Raw genomic sequence first — 20,648 nt, 5'->3', positions numbered from 1 at the left:
ATGTTTCGGCCCAAAAATTACTGCAGGTGCCGTTTTGGGACAGGGTAGGGAATGAGATCCTGAGATTAGGGGATCCATCCCTATCCAAATTTACTTATTTGGCTTTGCAAATTCGCAATATTGTTAAAAATGAAATGCAGGGACAGCCACCCGCTGACAAACTTCTCCCCAGTTCGCAGCCCAGTTCGCAACCCGGTTCATCCCATCCTACCCCTCTTCCCTCTCCCGCTGTCCCTCGTTCAGGAATTCTGAGGGGAGCAACCCGCCATTCGGCGCGAGGTCGCCACCGTCTCCCCGGTTCCCCACAGAATTCTCGTGACCCCCGCCCGGGCAGTCCTGGCCAGACTGCTCGGGATCTTCCCCATTCCCCGATTTCTCCTAAATGTACAGCCCTGTCCAAGAAACCCTCGGTTACGTTTAATGTCCCTGATCCTATTTCCCCTCAAAACGGCCCCCGGGGGGCGCAAAATGGCAGGCGCCACGTGGCGTCTCCCGCCACTTGTCCTCCTTCTCCCCATGATCCATCTCCCTGTGATCCTCCCCCTTCTCCTCCCTCTCTTCCCCAGAGCCCCATCCGTTCAGAACCTGACCTCTCCCTATCCTCTGGTTTTCTCACTCCTCCTACCTCTCCTCCCACCGACACCACCCACCCAAAGGTGACATCACCCAATGCCCCTCCCACTGGTCCCATTGTTGTCCCTTCCGGTTCCGCCCCTGATTCCCACGGTTCCCACGACCCCTCTTCCGGTTCCCACGCTTTGGTTTCCGGGGCGGGGGATGGTGGGAACCCAGGCCTGCCTGGTACCCTTTCTACCCTTTCGGTTGCACCGGTGTCGTATGTCCCGCAGCCGGAGGGTAGACTCCTTGCCCAATGGTCACCGATCTCTCAGCAAACCATCAAGGAATTGTGTAAGGCCCAAAAGCAATTTAAAAGAGAAAGTGAATATTTTAGGGGTTTATTAAAGGCCACTTTAACAGCAAGTGAATACACTCCGGCAGACCTAAGGGCTCTCTTCTCATGCCTGCTAACACAGACAGAGTTTATGTTATGGGAGGTGGCATGGGAGAGAGAGGTCCGAGCGGTACTGCCGGAGTTGTGGGCCAATCAAGAAACAACGTTAGATGCTGAGGGACGGATTTTATCACTTGACCAGTTATGTGGGAAGGGAGATTGGGTATCAGGGCAAAAACAGGCCGAGAAGATCCCAAGGGGGGCTCTGCGGCAGAGCTTGAAGGCGGCTGAAAAGGCATTTTTTAGACTCAAGCCTGAAACACCAATAGATGATTATGTATATATTAAACAGTCGCCTTCAGAGTCTTTTGTAAGTTTTGTAGAGCGGTTGCGGAAGGCCATCGACCTGCAGGTGCCGTGTGAAGAGGCCAAGCGGGGAATCCTGACTGAGATGGCGAGGCTCAACGCCAACGAGCCCTGCAAAGCCGCCATCCTCAGTCTGCCCATGGATCCCACTCCCACCCTCCATTCGATGCTGGAGGTCTGCGAGAGGAAGGTCAACATTTCGCAGAGGGAGCCGCAGGACCGCCACCGCTCTACCAGAAAGATCTCTGCTGTAGACGCGGGTAACATCAAGCCGCCTCCCATCCCGTCAGCCGTTCCACCTCGGCGGTTCCAGGGATCATCGTCGAAAGGAACCAACCGGGACCAGTTGTGCCATCTATGTCGACAAAAGGGGCACTGGGTGCAGCATTGCCCCTTGAGAACGGAATTTTTCGATTTCAAAAGGAGACAGGGGCAAAGGGGCTCTCCTGAGGAGGGAACTCAACAAAAAAACTGAGTGGCCAGCGCAGTCCCTCCCTGCGCAAGGACAAAAATGGGGTGGGTCAGACATCATCTGTGGGGAGGGACAAGAACTTAAAGGACCTACCTGGGAATCTCGACATTCCTACACTGGACTTGACTACCATCAAATCAATGGCTAGCACAGGAGAAGTTGGGGGGTTAGAATTCCCTTTAGGAGAACACCCAGACTATCCTAACCCCATTTTAACTATCGATTCTTCTTCTGGCTCTTTTAGGTTGGCCTTGACAGGACCTTTACATCTACGAGACAGCGATTGGCGGTTTGTGTCGGTCGACACTGAGACACCCGGGACCTGGAAGAAATTCCATTGTAAGTACATCGTCCTTGGGGACACCAAACGCACGCCTCTCGACATCACCATTGCCCCGGGTCTGGTAACAGCTGATCCGGGGAGCTTGGTAGTATGGCTGCACTGTACTCACCCTCCGGTATACCTGCCAAAGGGCCAAGTGATCGCCCAAGCTCTCCCAGTACCTGAGCTCCCAGGGGACCCCGATTATCTGGGGTCTGTCCCCACAGTGTGTTGGACTCGGGTGCTGGGGAGGGAGAAACCTAGGATTTCGTGCGGGTTGTGCCGGGGAGGCGAGTATAAGTATATGAAGGGACTACTAGACACAGGGGCAGACGTGACGATCATTCCCTCTCGGGAATGGCCGTCGCATTGGGAGTTGCAAAACGTGGCCGGACATGTGCAAGGTGTAGGGGGTATTCAATTGGCGAAACAATCAAAGAGCATCGTAAAAATTGAGGGGCCGAATGGGCAATTGGCGTCTATACGCCCATTCGTGTTAGACTATTCGGAACCTTTGTGGGGGAGAGACCTGATGGCCCAATGGGGAGTCACAATTGACATCCCGACTCCCCAGGTTTTTCGGGCGGCGGTCACTGATGAGCGCCCTACCCAGAAGCTGAATTGGAAAACTGATGTTCCAGTATGGGTAGAGCAGTGGCCGCTTAGTAAGCAAAAATTAAAGGCGCTTGAGGAGCTCGTGGCGGAGCAATTAGCCAAAGGGAATATCCAGGAAACAGCATCTCCCTGGAATTCCCCCGTCTTTGTCATAAAAAAACCAGGCAAAGACGAATGGCGGCTTCTTCACGACCTCCGAGAAATCAATAAAGTAATTGAAGATATGGGCTCTCTCCAACCTGGGATGCCGTCCCCTGCGATGCTCCCTGAAAATTGGAATTTGGCAATAGTCGACATAAAAAATTGTTTCTTCCAAATTCCCTTACACCCTGATGATGCTCCACGTTTTGCCTTCTCGGTTCCTACCATCAACCGGGAAGCCCCAAGGAAGAGATATCATTGGAAAGTTCTCCCTCAGGGGATGAAGAACAGTCCATCTATTTGCCAATGGTATGTCTCTTCCTTGCTGTCCCCTGTCCGTGCAGCCGTCGAGGGCGTAATCATACACCATTACATGGATGATATTCTTGTTTGTGCCCCCACCGACGATCTGCTTACCCACGCGCTTGAACTGACAATCAATGCGTTGATTGCTGCAGGGTTCGAGCTTCGTGAGGACAAGGTTCAACGAATGCCGCCTTGGAAGTACCTGGGCCTGGAAATTAATAAGCGGACCATTGTGCCGCAGAAATTGGCTATTAAGAATAGTATCAAGACTCTCGCGGATATCCAGCAACTGTGTGGGTCTTTGAATTGGGTAAGACCTTGGCTGGGTATTACCAATGAAGACCTAGCCCCCCTTTTCAATCTATTGAAAGGGGGAGAGGAGCCGAGTTCTCCTAGGGCTCTTACCCCAGAGGCGAAAGCTGCACTGGAAAAGGTTCAGGAGACAATGTCTGCCAGGCAGGCCCACCGTTACCAACCGGGCCTGCCCTTCAAATTCATCATATTGGGTAAGCTGCCACACCTCCACGGGATGATCTTCCAGTGGGAGATCATCCAGGGTAGAAAGAAGGACCAGGACCAGAGGGACCCACTCTCTATAATAGAGTGGGTCTTCCTCAGTCACCAACGGTCCAAGAGAATGACACGGCCACAAGAGCTGGTGGCAGAGCTGATCCGGAAAGCGAGGGTCCGGATCAGGGAGTTAGCAGGTTGTGACTTTACATGTATTCACATCCCTTTAAAATTGGAATCGGGCCAATTTTCAAAAGGAATGTTGGAGCACTTGCTTCAAGAGAATGAAGCCCTACAGTTTGCACTGGACAGCTACACCGGGGAAATCTCTGTTCAGAGACCGGCCCACAAAATTTTCAATTTGGAAGTTCAATTTACATTGTCAGTAAAAAGTATTCAGAGTAAAACACCCCTTAAAGCCCTGACAGTTTTTACTGACGCATCCGGAGCATCCCACAAGTCAGTGGTGACTTGGAGGGATCCTCAGACTCAGCGGTGGGAGGCAGATATTGCCGAGGTAGAGGGATCACCCCAAATAGCTGAGTTGGCTGCAGTCGTCAGAGCTTTTGAGAGGTTCTCTGAACCGTTTAATTTGGTCACAGATTCGGCCTATGTAGCGGGCGTAGTGTCCAGAGCAGAAAATGCAATACTGCAGGAGGTGTCCAACATCCCTCTGTATGACTTGCTCTCAAAATTGGTGAAATTAGTCTCCCACCGAGAGCAACCATACTATGTGATGCATGTAAGGTCACACACAGACCTGCCGGGGTTCATCGCTGAGGGCAATCGGCGTGCCGATGCCCTTGCGGCTGCAGCAGTTAGGATGGCCCCGCTCCCTGACGTGTTCCAGCAAGCCAAGATCAGCCACCAGCTTTTCCATCAGAATGCGCCAGGCCTGGTTCGTCAATTCCATCTTACCCGTGAACAGGCACGGGCAATTGTGGCCACATGTCCTTCATGCCAATCGAATTCCCTTCCCTCTTTGAGTGCAGGAGCCAACCCTCGCGGGTTGCACAGCTGTGAGGTGTGGCAGATGGACGTGACTCATGTCGCGTCCTTTGGCAGACTGAAATACGTACACGTCTCCATTGATACCTTCTCTGGTGCAGTGTACGCCTCTGCCCACGCAGGGGAGAAGGCGGCAGATATAAAAAAACATCTAGTACAGGCCTTCTCCATGCTCGGCGTTCCGAGGGTCATCAAAACAGATAATGGCCCAGCGTACAAATCCAAGGAATTCCGAAGCTTCCTGCAGCAATGGGGAGTAGAACATAAAACCGGCATCCCCTACTCCCCGACAGGTCAAGCCGTGGTGGAAAGGGCTCACCAGAGTCTCAAGAGAATTTTACACCAACAACAGCCGACTATGAAGGTGGAGCCCCCCCAGGTCCGGTTGTCAAGAGCATTGTTCACGTTGAATTTCTTAAACTGCTCTTTTGAAAATCTAAACCCGCCGATCGCTAGACACTTTACAAACAGTGTGCAAACCAGCCTAAAGGCCAGACCTCCTGTGCTAGTCAAGAATCCAGAGACGTGGGAGCAGGAGGGGCCCTATGATATGATAACCTGGGGGCGTGGATACGCTTGCGTGTCCACTCCCTCAGGTTTGAAGTGGGTCCCCTCCAAGTTTGTAAAACCATATATCCCGAAGCTCCCGAAGAACGATAGTGATTCCCAGGTAGGAAATGCGGCGTGGAGGAGGAGACGACGCCGGAGGTCCTCCCTTTAAAAGTTAAAATTTTTAAGTACTTAACTCTGCTTTGTTTTAGTTTCCCCCACAGATTTCCTTTGCTGTTGTCCCAACCTATGATAACATCGGGAATGAGCCCCATCCTGTTTGTGATGCTGCTGAACATCATACATCCCCAGCGGGCGTGGATAGTTCCTCAGCCACAGGCCAACGTTTGGACCACCCTGGCCAAAGCAATGGACCAAGATCATATATGCCTATCAACCTCCTCTGCCGCCAATCCTATGCTTTCCTGTCTCGTGGGGATCCCACTGAGATTAAATGAATTTCCTTTTGTTTTTCCTAAAAGTTCAGTTTCCCCTCGAAGGAAGACCCGCTCCTTTGTCATCAAGGAAGTTGACCCTTGGAAGGAGTGGGTCAGAAAGTTACCCGTCCTAGAAACCCTTCCCCCAGAATTAGACCTGTTAGGTTCCTCAAAAGCCTTCGTTTGTATCCATTTTGCGGTCAATCCTGACCCCCAAGTCCGTCCCTTCACCGAGATCCGGCAATATAATCTAAATTATACCGCTAAATTTTGGTGCCGAAAGACAATCCACATCCCCTCGAGATCCACCCCCGACAATCGACCCCGCTCCCTTCCTAAAGGCACCTTTTTAATTTGTGGGGATAGGGCTTGGGCAGGCATCCCCCCTCACCTGATCGGAGGCCCCTGTACCTTTGGCCGGTTGGGCTTGTTCACTCCCAATAAGACTCAAATTGCTAATTGGCAAAAGAAGAATGCAACCCATCAATTGGCACGTCCCAAAAGAGAACTAAAAGATTTGGACCCAAATTGTGACTCAGAAATCATCCATTGGTCGAAACCAAAAGGGGTTGCGGCTATCGCGTTCTTGCCATGGGTAGCTGTAGCCAAAGCATTCGGGGAATTGGCTCACCTCGAGTGCTGGGTAGCTAAGCAAGCGAATTTAACATCAGCCGCGCTATCAGACCTCCTATCAGATGAGGAAATAACGAGGCAGGCCACCCTTCAGAATCGGGCGGCAATTGATTTTCTTCTTCTTTTGCATAATCACCGTTGTGAGGAGTTTGAAGGACTGTGTTGTTTGAATTTAACATCCCGTGCTGAGGACGTCCACGCCACGATAAACAAGATGAAAAGCATGATATCAAACATCAAGAAAGAATCAGGAGACTGGCTGGGGAGTGTCTTCGAAGGATGGGGACTCTCTGGTTGGGCACAGTCATTACTTCGAATGGGACTTTTAATTTTGTTTATTCTGAGTATTTTAGTTATCGGGTTCAGTGTCCTTAAACGGATGCTGGTCGGCCTAATAAGTACCACGGTTGAGGTGAATCGGGTCTCCATGCCGACACCACCAGAGGGGACCCCAGAAGAGAAGCAACCGTGGCAGGAGACAGCGCCGACACAGCAGCCGTGGTTTGGAGACCTGTACCCGGAATCGGAGTTTTTACCCCAGATTGAGTTTACTTCGTTTTGATTCTTAAGTTCTATTTAAGCATTCAGTTACATCCCCTTCTTTTTAAAACAAAAAGGGGGAATTGTTGTATTGTGTTTGCTATTACTATTGTAATTGCCCGTATTATTAAGATGGTTTGTCCCTGTTGCTCCCCCACATCCCTTTGGTTCCTTCCTTGTCACTCTTCCCTTAGATGACCTCTGGACTCAGCAGAACTGCTGAGTCATTCCTGTGTCCCCTCCCTGGTGCCCTGTCCATCACTCGGCAGCCCATTCCCACCACCTGGAAACTTCCATCAGGGGCGTCGAGTGATTGGGTCAGGACCCGGGACCCCTCCCCTACCTTCCCTTAATAGGTTGTTATCCCTGTCTGTTTCCTCGAAAGTTACTCCCCGGTTTATCCCTATTGGTTGTCCTCCCTTTCCACTCCCCCCTTTATAAGTCGCCGCAGAGCCCTTTTCGGGGCTCTCGTTGGCAGGCTGAGTTAGGTACTGTTGGAGCTCTTGGAGCTAACAATAAAACCTGACGTTTGCCCCCGAGGAGAGTCAGCCTCTTTGCTCAGTGTTCTCGCCGTCCCGTCGCTCCTCCAGAGGCACTCCTGGCAAGCCCTTCGGGGAACCCAAAGGGAGTGCCCTCTGCTGTCGCCGTGTCACCGAGCCGGGTCACTCGAGCGACCACTGAGTGGACACGACGGCAGATGGGGATCCGTCTGTCGTGTCGGGGGAGTCTTCGAAGTTCTGGTCGACTCGGGGCTCCAATTATAGTCCACAGAGGAGAGAGGGGGGGAACAAGTGTAATAATGAAAGTCCATTGTAATCGCCCCGAGGGAACGGGTGAGTCCACAGAAACCACCAAAGCAAGACGAATCCAATGAAGAATAAGTCCATTTGAATCACTGAAGGGAAACAGGTCATGTCATTAGTGGTCAGAGCACCAATTTCCCCTCCTCCCTATAGCAGGGGTCTCAGTCTCAGTCCTTGGGAGGAGGGTTCTCATTCTTTCTTTGTCACAGTGGTAACGAGGCAGATGAGGGGTCTTCAATGAAGGACCGCGAGAGTCACCCCAAAAGTTCATTGGGCTTAAGAACGGAGATTAGAAGCAGGCCGCGCATCAGGCTGTCCCGTGCTGGCTCCATGTCAGGTCTTTGCCAAGTCCTTGCCAACTCCTTGCCAAGTTCTTACCAGGCCTTGTTGGGAACAGCCAGCGTGACGGTTCAGTGGTTCCACCTGTGCTGTGTCCTGTTCTAAGCCGGAACTACAGTGGGGGAAGGGATTCTTTCTTGTGGCAATCGGAAGGCAGAATGGAAAATGAGGGGCTTCAGACGGGCTCTTACACCACCCCGTGACTGACGATTGCCCTCGAAAGATCTTCATCAGCAGGATTCCATGGTGTCGTCTTGGAGTCTTCAGGACTCGTCAAGTGTTGGCAGCACGTCCCAGGGAAAAGAGAAGAGGAAAAGGGAAAGAAAGAGAAAACAGGAAAAGTAAAACAATCACAACATATTAGTAATCACAACAAATTAGAATTAAACAATAAGCAAAATACAATTAGTAAATCAATAATAGTTATTTAAATAATAATCAATATGAATCAATTAAACAATAAATTGATCAAATAATAAACCAGTATCATCAATATTAAACAGTAAAGTAATAAACCTAGTATAATCGATATTACTCAGTACAATTTTATAAACAATAAACAAAAATAATTAAAACAGCGATTAGAACAAATCATAAAAGAAAATGATGTAAAACATATCTTCTAACCTTATCATCTTCTTGTGTCTACTGTCCTGGGAACATCTCTAGTGTAAAGGATGTCGGCCAAGTGGTGTGCATTAATTATAGATGTTAATTTTGTTCATCGTTTCATCATTCTCCAATTTACAATAAGCAAGATTACTGATAAAACAAAACCAATCATAACTAAAATCAGAAGAACAACAATGGGATGACACAATTTCTTCAGGATACCGGTGGCGGTGGGTGACCACCCGAAAAGGGTATCCCACCACTTGTGCTCGGCATCACTTTTCACCCTTTCTACAACACGATGTATTTCTTGCACATGATGATGAACAGTTACCAGAGTTTTCTGTCCATTCCCCTTGATTTTTCCTAGGATCTCTATTAGATCTTGATGAAGTAATAATTGCTTTACCAGAGTAAGGTTCATCCCAATGGGAGTAGGCAGTAGCTTGTGAATCAACGTGAGATTGGATTCTAAAAGTTCATGTGAAGTAACTGGAGCTACAAAAGAAAAATCACATCCTGCAATTTTAGTAAAGTTGCAAGCACAAAAATTTGAATGATTTTTAGTAGCTACTACTGTACTTTCTATAAACACAGTATCCCAAGCGGTTCTGAAGCAGGCACACCCATTGTCTGTAGATACAAGGACTGTTTCAGAAGTCTCGTTAGGATGAATATCAAAATGACAGCTATTTTGTTCTGTGTCCAGACAAATATCTTGAGCTACAATTGCATTACCTTCACAGATAAACCCTAGTTGTTCTCAGATGGTACAGGACTCTAAATTGACAGTTTGCCATTTGTCATCAATTTGACGGGCCCATTCTCTATGTTCAGAAGGATAGAAAGTGGGTCCATCATGATTTAATCCTAGTGCAATGATAGGGAATATCAAATGCACCCAGGCATTTCTTATGGTCAACGCAAATGCTGTGGCTGTGTTTGTGTTAGGGTCATAGGTAAAATTCACTAAATTCCACCAGGATTGGAAATCTCTTTCAAAGTCAGTGGCACTGTCCCAGACTATTTTCCTAATTTCAGTAGGAAAAGTGCCTTCTTCACCTTCTCTTATAATTGAGGCAGCAACTGACTGCATCCATCATTGAGCCTGGATACAGCTAAGAGCTAAGGAAACGTTGCTTTGTGTGGCATTAAGTGCATCAATTATCAATTTGCTATTATTTACATTTATCTTTTCCCAATTTGCTAGAATGTTTGATAGCAACCACTGATGTGTTCCCAAGGCTGATAAGGACGATTGCAGTGGTTGTTGTATTTTGGTTAAATCTTTAGTTGTGGAAGCCAATTTATTCATTCATACTTCTGAATCAATACTATTTAGGATTCCCAATCCTGTTCCCACAAGACCAGTTGTGTCTCTTGGCAGCCGGTTTTTAGGAGGCTTCCACTGTCGCAGCCAGGTTGTCCAAGCCTGAAAAGAGGTCTGCAAAAAGGGTGAACAAGCTGGTTGTATTTCTCAGATATTGTTTTGCATCAGCAATTTGACTTGTTTAAGAGACCATAACAGATTAAACAATATCTGTTGTTGGCCAGTTTTCCTGATTCTATATGGTCCAATTTCAAAAATTTTCGGGCTAAGTGTAACCAGTGGTTGGGTGGTAGGTGTCACAACATTAACATCAAGTCCTACTCCAGTATTTGAATCAATACTTTCAACTTAAAAAACAAAAACAAAAACAAAACAAAACAAAAAAAAGTGCTTCAGTATTTTTGGACCAAAACCAAACTACTTCTACAGTTTGTGTTCATGTGAAATTGTGCCAACAATCCTGTACCCTTGGGTGCGTACAAACCTTTTTGTGCTTAAAGAGATCCTTTCACTTTTTCTGCATGCTACCACAATTATTTCAGACCACGGTCACTCAGCTGGTTTCTGGCCATGGGGTTGTGGTAGGATGCAGAAAAGTATTACCAGTTTTATCATGGATTAGGTGGTCTTCATGTCCCTCGGAGTTCTTCTGAAAAAGTAAACACAACAGGATTCTGCCGCCGAGAGGCAGAAAAGTTAGAATGATGGAATTATCCAGCATGTATTTGTCCAATGCTCTTTCCCTAGAGCACCAGAGGATTCCCATACCTATTTCTTCAGAGGGGGTTTTAGCACAAGTGCTACTAGTCCTATAGTAAGAGAGGTCCACCAGAACAGGTTGGCCAGGGTCATGAGCTGGATTATTAGGATCATTTGGTACAGAGCATAGGAGTCAGTGTAGATGCAGACCAAAGAGGAATTGTGTGCTTCTTGTTGAAAAATACTCCAGACAGCTATCAGCTCCCCACTGTGTGTACTACCTTCTCCCTCTGTAATCATTTGCTCACCAGAGGAAAAGTGGAGGGCTTCTGCCCTAGATTTCCATCCTTTTCCTTCCCCTTTAGCAAAAGCATCAGTAAACCAAGAGTTTGCTGATTGTTCGGGGCAGAAAGGAGGGGTTACTTTGATTACAGAGGCAGGTTTGTCCAAGCTCTCAGTTTCTTGGATTGCTAAAGTTTTTACAGCTCCTTCTGTCATTGAGAAGAAGTTACAGTAATGTTCAACCTGAGCATACCAATTTCTCACTGAGGCCCTCTAGGCCACCCCGTCAGGAGGGGGAGTCCCACTAGTGACTGTCTTAATAACCTTGAAGGGGCCTCTCAATACAATTGGTTGTTTTTGTGCAATTTTTTCTACTTCTATGAAAGCTAAGATAACCATCAACAATCCTTTTTCCCAGGTAGTGTATCTTTTCTCAGCATCTTTGGAACCACGGGAATCAAAACCAACAGGTCTTGTCGGACCCTCAGGACCCCGCTGCCATATGTGTACTGACAGCCCTGAGGAGGCAAATCCCCGTTCCACCTGGAAAGGATCTGTAGGATGGATAGGGCCCAGTGCTTGATGAGCTGTTGCTTCAAAAATCAGCAATTGCAATGCTGACTCCTGAGAAAGACTCCAATCCCATTTCACCCCTTTCCTCAACAAGTCATAAAGGGGAACAAATGGGTCGTTCCGGTTACTAGGAAATCTATCTGGTCTTTCTACAGGAGATACAGCTGCTATCGTTTTTGGAAGGAGAATTGCTGTAGGTTTGAGTGATTCTGGAAGCCCACAAATTCAAGGGGTCATTATCTTGGGCTTCACAGGTAATTGCATCAGGGATTCAAAGCCAGGAATTCATTTCTTTTGGTGAGTCATTTGCAGGCAAGCAGCTTTGTGCACATTTTCCAAGAGCTGGTCGGGGGTACTAATTCTAGCTATGGGATCTCCCCTTTCCAAGGGGCTTGTTCCCCCGGCCCAAAAAGCTGCACGCTGTGTCAGGGACCATGTGTCACCTTTCTCTCCTGTTGTTAAGAAGACACCATGTCCCCAATACCCACTGGCTTCCTGTTCAGTGAATTGAATTTGATCACCACCAGTGAGGGACACCCGGAAAACATATTCTGTTTCTGATTCATGTGGAGGGTGTCCATATTCCCTTTTAAGCTTAGCTAGCTCGGTGGCAGTGTTTAGTTGTGATGGTATGTGTTTGGTTGTGATGTGAGGTTCCAGATCATCATCACTGAGATAGTTCTACTCTGTTTTAATCAAGGGTCTCAAGTGATGGCAGCAATGTTCCCCACAATTACTTGCTGCTTCAAGTTCTTGATGAGGATAGATTTGTTTAATGTGAGGAGTTTCCTTCTCCTCAAGCTCTGTAGAGGAATCAGCATGATGTGATTTGTTAATATGTTCCTCTCTTAAGGCAGCTCGCAATGCATAGATCACATTTTTTGCTTCATAGAACTGGTTTTGCAAAATTTCAACTAGATTTTGAAGGGAGTCTATTATAGCATGTTCCTTACTTCTTCGCTCGAAGCCATTTTCTATAGCTGCCGTAAGACAAGCTCCCAAAACTGAGCAGAAGATAGTTTTATTTTTGCCCAGTTTGAATTTTGTTTCATGTTGTAATGAACACACTCTATCAATAACATTTTCTAAGTTCAACCAATTACTCTGTGCCCATTTTTCTCCTTCTGTAGAAGGTCTGGCATTGTGTTTGGCTAGTAGTGCATAAAATTCAGCTTTAATTTGAAGGCTAAGATTGTCACTCATTTTGTGAAGGGACCAAAACCACGACAGGGAGCTACAAACTTAAGTTCCACAAAACTACACAGCCCTCGCTGTGTCGCCCTTCGCTTCCCTGGCTGGGTGAAAGGACAATAATCTGCCTGGGAGGCTCTGCTTAGTTGCTTCAAGTTGTCCCTTCCTTCCCAGACCACATACACACAACAACAACAAAACAACAGTGTCCCGCCTTTTGCACTAAGGGATCCTTTATGAATTTCCAAAGACAGTATGGGTGCCTTTTCAGCTGCAACCCTTCTGTCTAGACAGAAATCCTGTCCGTGACGCCAATTTTAATGTCACGATCCGTTTCTTGCGGGGTGTCGTAATGGTTCTTTTCACCGATCCCAAAAGTGCAACAAAGGCAAACAACAAGGGACTATCAGTTAATCACAACAAATGCACCTTTAGTAGGGGCCAAAACAGTAAACGCGATAGTGGGGATCTGAAAGGAGATAAAAGGTTAGAGAGAGAAGAGGGCTATGGGAATAGCTACCAACACAGGCGAGATCCTCAGTGCTCCGGACGATGGGGATCCGTCTGTCGTGTCGGGGGAGTCTTCGAAGTTCTGGTCGACTCGGGGCTCCAATTATAGTCCACAGAGGAGAGAGGGGGGGAACAAGTGTAATAATGAAAGTCCATTGTAATCGCCCCGAGGGAACGGGTGAGTCCACAGAAACCACCAAAGCAAGACGAATCCAATGAAGAATAAGTCCATTTGAATCACTGAAGGGAAACAGGTCATGTCATTAGTGGTCAGAGCACCAATTTCCCCTCCTCCCTATAGCAGGGGTCTCAGTCTCAGTCCTTGGGAGGAGGGTTCTCATTCTTTCTTTGTCACAGTGGTAACGAGGCAGATGAGGGGTCTTCAATGAAGGACCGCGAGAGTCACCCCAAAAGTTCATTGGGCTTAAGAACGGAGATTAGAAGCAGGCCGCGCATCAGGCTGTCCCGTGCTGGGTCCATGTCAGGTCTTTGCCAAGTCCTTGCCAACTCCTTGCCAAGTTCTTACCAGGCCTTGTTGGGAACAGCCAGCGTGACGGTTCAGTGGTTCCACCTGTGCTGTGTCCTGTTCTAAGCCGGAACTACAGTGGGGGAAGGGATTCTTTCTTGTGGCAATCGGAAGGCAGAATGGAAAATGAGGGGCTTCAGACGGGCTCTTACAGCCTCTCATTCACACACATTCATCCCCCCTTTATTCGCCCTGTAATGCATAGGATCTCCCAGTTGCCGAGCCGTGGGGGCTTTTAGCCACTCGGCACGAAGCTCGGATAGCTGGTACATCTGAGGGTCCACCAGAAGAACGGGAGGGACACTCGGGCTGCTGAAATCCTGCTCGTTGATTGAAGGGTCGCAGAAGGGGCAAACAGGGAGACAACGAAGCAGAAGGGAGGCAGATTCCGAGAGCCCCGAAGGGCGGGCTGAGGATTCTTTTACTGCGTAGGGGTAGGAGGGTTTAGCATTCGAGGGTACAATCGGGAGAAGGCTAAAGGGAGGGGAAATATAACATTAACCAGTGGGGAAAAGGGAAAGGAGTGTTCTTGGTGGAAGAACCAAAGGGAAAACGTGGAACAGAGAAGATTCTAGGCTAAGGGGCAGACTTGAACAATAACTGACAGGACAGGGGGAGGGTACAATTCTCTTCCAAAAGGGGGTGGAGAACTCATACAACTGCTGTTTCCCATGGCAACCCTAGACTGCCTTCCCCAACCCCTCCTCCTGCACCAGTGACAGCTTTTAACACTGAAGGGCAGTGCTATTGTATAACAAACACTTAACTCTTAGCCCAGCCGGGCTCGCTGGCTACTTTTGCAAGCTTTTTACCAACTAGCGATGCTTGTAAGCGGTGCTTGTAACTCCTAGCTTGTACCACGCTCCCACTAGCTGCGCTATCAGCTAGCGGCGTCCACAGCAGCTCCTCAAACCGCGGCTTGTGCCCGCGCGCCCGCTGCGCTATCAGCTGGGCCGCGCCTAAAGCACCTTTGCAAGCCCCGACTTAAGCCCCGCGCCGCGCTCCCCCAGCTCGCCAGAGACAGCCCGTGCCACGCATGCGTACCACCCGCTCTATCAGGTAGAGTGCGCACTACCCGCACTATCAGGTAGTGTGGGCTGAGAGCTGCCCTGCGCATGCGCTCTCTAGCACCGCCGCGCCGCCTCTCTGTATCTTAGCAAGGCCGCACCGCGCTTCACCGTTCCACTCACACATACACACACACGCACAAGCACGCACGTCCGGACGTAACAGACACACTACACTGCAATCGGGACACACGCCACACACTGAAATCGCGCTTTCGCCCTCCCCGAGCCGCGCTATCAGCTGGGGAGGTCCTCCCGCCGCCGGCCTCTCCCCCGATGGCGGTCTGCTTGCAAGCCCCTAGGCAAACCTGCGCGCAAAAACATCTTTTTGCGACTTATCAGTGCCAACCGTAAGAAAATAAATTAACACATACCGCTTTCATCCGCTAGTCGACGGGCCGTGGTCTGCTCCCCGCAGTGTACAGCCGAGGCGCAGAGTCCCTCCGGGGAAAAGCCCCGTGGCGCCTGAGGGTGTCTGCTCCCAACCGGACCTGCGGGTGAGCAGAGCAGTCCCTTCGTGGTCGCCAACTGAAACGATACGCGGAAGAAATCAATAGACTCCATAACCTGGGGTAGTTATGAAGTGGGTATGTATGTCAGCGCCCGGCACACGTGAGATAGCTCTCCAAAACTTGTGCCCCGAGCCTCAGTCTGACCCACACTTTTATTCTTAAAGACGTTCCATATGCAATACATTGCACAACTTTTTCATGCGTATTCAACCCCTGGCCCCGCCTGTCCTCGCTTCTCATGCTAAGTAAGTCCACGCCCTTCTGGGCATGCGTGGTTTGCTGTGGTGGTCGTACGGGGGTCTCTTGGTGGTCCTGAGGCTGAAGATTGTGGTCTTCCTCATGATTGAACTTTTGAACTTTTCCTCTCTGCGCGTGCGCTTTTGGTCCTTTGGTGCTTATCTGAGTACGTCTGTCAGTCTTGATAGGCTTGGAGACAGAGGAGCTTCTTTATCTGGGTTCTCTCCTTCTTCTGGTATTGTTCTTTATGCAAGAAGCTTCAGAAATTTGCAATTTCCTTTGCCCTTTGTATTAGGCAGAGGTTTCTTAAGCAAAAGGTTGAAAATTCAACAGATAACTCTACAAGCTAAATTAGAAATGCTTAATTCATTTTGTTAACCCAACTCTAAAAATCTCTATTTCACCTCGAGAGCTGTCACAGAGCAGAAAGCAGCTGAGATGCTGAAAAGCAGCAAAGCTGAACAGCCTGCCTCAACTTCAGCAATGTACAAATGACTGAAGGCGAAACACGAAGCAGCAGAGCAGCGGGCTTCTGTGCGCACTGAAGGCAATTGCAAGAATCCAGCAGCTGCTCCTCGCCAAGCACAGTCAGCTGCCTGTGTTCTTGCTTCTTGACCAACTCACAGTTGCCCTTCTTTTCAGCAGCTGCCACCGTGTTCTCTGCATCTCGGAGCCTCTGGGGAGCAACAAGAATTTCCAAGGAGGGATGCATGACGACTATGTCAAAACCCAGGAAAGTTGTCCTGGAACACCTTCCATTGGCATGCCAAGAGTGAATTCAAGAGGCAGGAGAGCGGCGGCCACCGTCCTGCAGCAGTCTGCGAGCTTCGCACGCAAGCCGGCTTCTTCGCGGCTTCGTTCTTCGCCTCTTGTAAGTTACCGCGATCTCCGGCTGCCGGAGGCCAAGAAGCGGCTACTTCGCGCACAGATCACTGGAGCGGCAGCGGTGCGCTCCGAAGCGCCGCTTCTGCCGAAAGACGCCGGGAAGCGGCACTTGCTTTCGGCCAGCTGCGGAGCTCCGTATTCTGCCTCTCTAGTCGCCTACATCTTAGCGAAAAGCTTTTCCGCTCCAGTTCTCAAGGAGAAAGTGTACCAGCACTGCTCACTTAGCCCGACCTTGTCAGGAAATAAGATTTGCTGCACATTCCAAGGACACTGCATTTTCCTGGGCAAGCTGCAACCTGCTGGCAGATGGCCGTGCTCTCTGCCCACTCCTGCCCAGTTCTTGCTACTAGCGGGCACGTTGCAGCCTGGCGAAGGCAAGAAACCTGGAGAGCTGTCACAGAGCAGAAGGGCAGCTGAGATGCTGAAAAGCAGCAAAGCTGAACTGCCTGCCTCAACTTCAGCAGTGTGTAATTGACTGAAGGCGAAACACGAAGCAGCAGAGCAGCGGGCTTCTGTGCGCACTGAAGGCAATTGCAAGAATCCAGCAGCTGCTCCTCGCCAAGCACAGTCAACTGCCTAGGTTCTTGCTTCTTGACCAACTCACAGTTGCCCTTCTTTTCAGCAGCTGCCACCGTGTTCTCTGCATCTCGGAGCCTCTGGGGAGCAGCAGGACTTTCCAAGGTGGGATGCATGACGACTATGTTAAAACCCAGGAAAGTTGTCCCGGAACACCTCCCATTGGCATTGCAGAGGTGAATTCAAGAGGCAGGAGAGCGGCGGCCACCGTCCTGCAGCAGTCTGCGAGCTTCGCACACAAGCCGGCTTCTTCGCGGCTTCGTTCTTCGCCTCTTGTTAGTTACCGCGACCTCCGGCTGCCGGAGGCGAAGAAGCGGCTACTTCGCGCACAGATCACTGGAGCGGCAGCGGTGCGCTCCGAAGCGCCGCTTCTGCCGAAAGACGCCGGCAAGCGGCACTTGCTTTCGGCCAGCTGCGGAGCTCCGTATTCTGCCTCTCTAGTCGCCTACTTCTTAGCGAAAAGCTTTTCCGCTCCAGTTCTCAAGGAGAAAGTGTACCAGCACTGCTCACTCAGCCCGACCTTGCCAGGAAATGAGATTTGCTGCACATTCCAAGGACACTGCATTTTCCTGGGCAAGCTGCAACCTGCTGGCAGATGGCCGTGCTCTCTGCCCACTCCTGCCCAGTTCTTGCTACTAGCGGGCACCTTGCAGCCTGGCGAAGGCAAGAAACCGGGAGAGCTGTCACAGAGCAGAAGGGCAGCTGAGATGCTGAAAAGCAGCAAAGCTGAACTGCCTGCCTCAACTTCAGCAGTGTGTAATTGACTGAAGGCGAAACACGAAGCAGCAGAGCAGCGGGCTTCTGTGCGCACTGAAGGCAATTGCAAGAATCCAGCAGCTGCTCCTCGCCGAGCACAGTCAACTGCCTAGGTTCTTGCTTCTTGACCAACTCACAGTTGCCCTTCTTTTCAGCAGCTGCCACCGTGTTCTCTGCATCTCGGAGCCTCAGGGGAGCAGCAAGAATTTCCAAGGTGGGATGCATGAAAACTAAAATAAAAACTCAGGAAGGTTGTCCTGGAACACCTCCCATTGGCATGCCAAGAGTGAATTCAAGAGGCAGGAGAGCGGCAGCCACCGTCCTGCAGCAGTCTGCGAGTTTCGCACACAAGCCGGCTTCTTCGCGGCTTCGTTCTTCGCCTCTCGCAAGCTACCGCGACCTCCGGCTGCCGGAGGCGAAGAAGCGGCTACTTCGCGCACAGATCACTGGAGCGGCAGCGGTGCGCTCCGAAGCGCCGCTTCTGCCGAAAGACGCCGGGAAGCGGCACTTGCTTTCGGCCAGCTGCGGAGCTGCGTATTCTGCCTCTCTAGTCGCCTACTTCTTAGCGAAAAGCTTTTCCGCTCCAGTTCTCAAGGAGAAAGTGTACCAGCACTGCTCACTTAGCCCGACCTTGCCAGGAAATAAGATTTGCTGCACATTCCAAGGACACTTCATTTTCCAGGGCAAGCTGCAACCTGCTGGCAGATGGCCGTGCTCTCTGCCCACTCCTGCCCAGTTCTTGGTACTAGCGGGCACGTTGCAGCCTGGCGAAGGCAAGAAACCTGGAGAGCTGTTACAGAGCAGAAGGGCAGCTGAGATGCTGAAAAGCAGAAAAGCTGAACAGCCTGCCTCAACTTCAGCAGTGTGTAATTGACTGAAGGCGAAAAACCAAGCAGCAGAGCAGCGGGCTTCTGTGCGCACTGAAGGCAAATGCAAGAATCCAGCAGCTGCTCCTCGCCGAGCACAGTCAACTGCCTAGGTTCTTGCTTCTTGACCAACTCACAGTTGCCCTTCTTTTCAGCAGCTGCCACCGTGTTCTCTGCATCTCGGAGCCTCTGGTGAGCAGCAAGAATTTCCAAGGTGGGATGCATGAAAACTAAAATAAAAACTCAGGAAGGTTGTCCTGGAACACCTCCCATTGGCATGCCAAGAGTGAATTCAAGAGGCAGGAGAGCGGCAGCCACCGTCCTGCAGCTGTCTGCGAGTTTCGCACACAAGCCGGCTTCTTCGCGGCTTCGTTCTTCGCCTCTCGCAAGCTACCGCGATCTCCGGCTGCCGGAGCCGAAGAAGCGGCTACTTCGCGCACAGATCACTGGAGCGGCAGCGGTGCGCTCCGAAGCGCCGCTTCTGCCGAAAGACGCCGGCAAGCGGCACTTGCTTTCGGCCAGCTGCGGAGCTGCGTATTCTGCCTCTCTAGTCGCCTACTTCTTAGCGAAAAGCTTTTCCGCTCCAGTTCTCAAGGAGAAAGTGTACCAGCACTGCTCACTTAGCCCGACCTTGCCAGGAAATAAGATTTGCTGCACATTCCAAGGACACTTCATTTTCCAGGGCAAGCTGCAACCTGCTGGCAGATGGCCGTGCTCTCTGCCCACTCCTGCCCAGTTCTTGCTACTAGCGGGCACGTTGCAGCCTGGCGAAGGCAAGAAACCTGGAGAGCTGTTACAGAGCAGAAGGGCAGCTGAGATGCTGAAAAGCAGCAAAGCTGAACAGCCTGCCTCAACTTCAGCAGTGTGTAATTGACTGAAGGCGAAAAACCAAGCAGCAGAGCAGCGGGCTTCTGTGCGCACTGAAGGCAATTGCAAGCAATCCAGCAGCTGCTCCTTGCCAAGCACAGTCAGCTGCCTATGTTCTTGCTTCTTGACCAACTCACAGTTGCCCTTCTTTTCAGCAGCTGCCACCGTGTTCTCTGCATCTCGGAGCCTCTGGGGAGCAGCAGGACTTTCCAAGGTGGGATGCATGACGACTATGTCAAAACCCAGGAAAGTTGTCCCGGAACACCTCCCATTGGCATTGCAGAGGTGAATTCAAGAGGCAGGAGAGCGGCGGCCACCGTCCTGCAGCAGTCTGCGAGCTTCGCACACAAGCCGGCTTCTTCGCGGCTTCGTTCTTCGCCTCTTGTTAGTTACCGCGACCTCCGGCTGCCGGAGGCGAAGAAGCGGCTACTTCGCGCACAGATCACTGGAGCGGCAGCGGTGCGCTCCGAAGCGCCGCTTCTGCCGAAAGACGCCGGGAAGCGGCACTTGCTTTCGGCCAGCTGCGGAGCTGCGTATTCTGCCTCTCTAGTCGCCTACTTCTTAGCGAAAAGCTTTTCCGCTCCAGTTCTCAAGGAGAAAGTGTACCAGCACTGCTCACTTAGCCCGACCTTGCCAGGAAATAAGATTTGCTGCACATTCCAAGGACACTTCATTTTCCAGGGCAAGCTGCAACCTGCTGGCAGATGGCCGTGCTCTCTGCCCACTCCTGCCCAGTTCTTGCTACTAGCGGGCACGTTGCAGCCTGGCGAAGGCAAGAAACCTGGAGAGCTGTTACAGAGCAGAAGGGCAGCTGAGATGCTGAAAAGCAGAAAAGCTGAACAGCCTGCCTCAACTTCAGCAGTGTGTAATTGACTGAAGGCGAAAAACCAAGCAGCAGAGCAGCGGGCTTCTGTGCGCACTGAAGGCAATTGCAAGCAATCCAGCAGCTGCTCCTTGCCAAGCACAGTCAGCTGCCTATGTTCTTGCTTCTTGACCAACTCACAGTTGCCCTTCTTTTCAGCAGCTGCCACCGTGTTCTCTGCATCTCGGAGCCTCTGGGGAGCAGCAGGACTTTCCAAGGTGGGATGCATGACGACTATGTTAAAACCCAGGAAAGTTGTCCCGGAACACCTCCCATTGGCATTGCAGAGGTGAATTCAAGAGGC

The sequence above is a fragment of the Vidua macroura genome, chromosome 8, assembly GCF_024509145.1.
Source record: "Vidua macroura isolate BioBank_ID:100142 chromosome 8, ASM2450914v1, whole genome shotgun sequence".
Lineage (NCBI taxonomy): Eukaryota > Metazoa > Chordata > Aves > Passeriformes > Viduidae > Vidua > Vidua macroura.
This window is presented reverse-complemented; position numbering follows the sequence as displayed.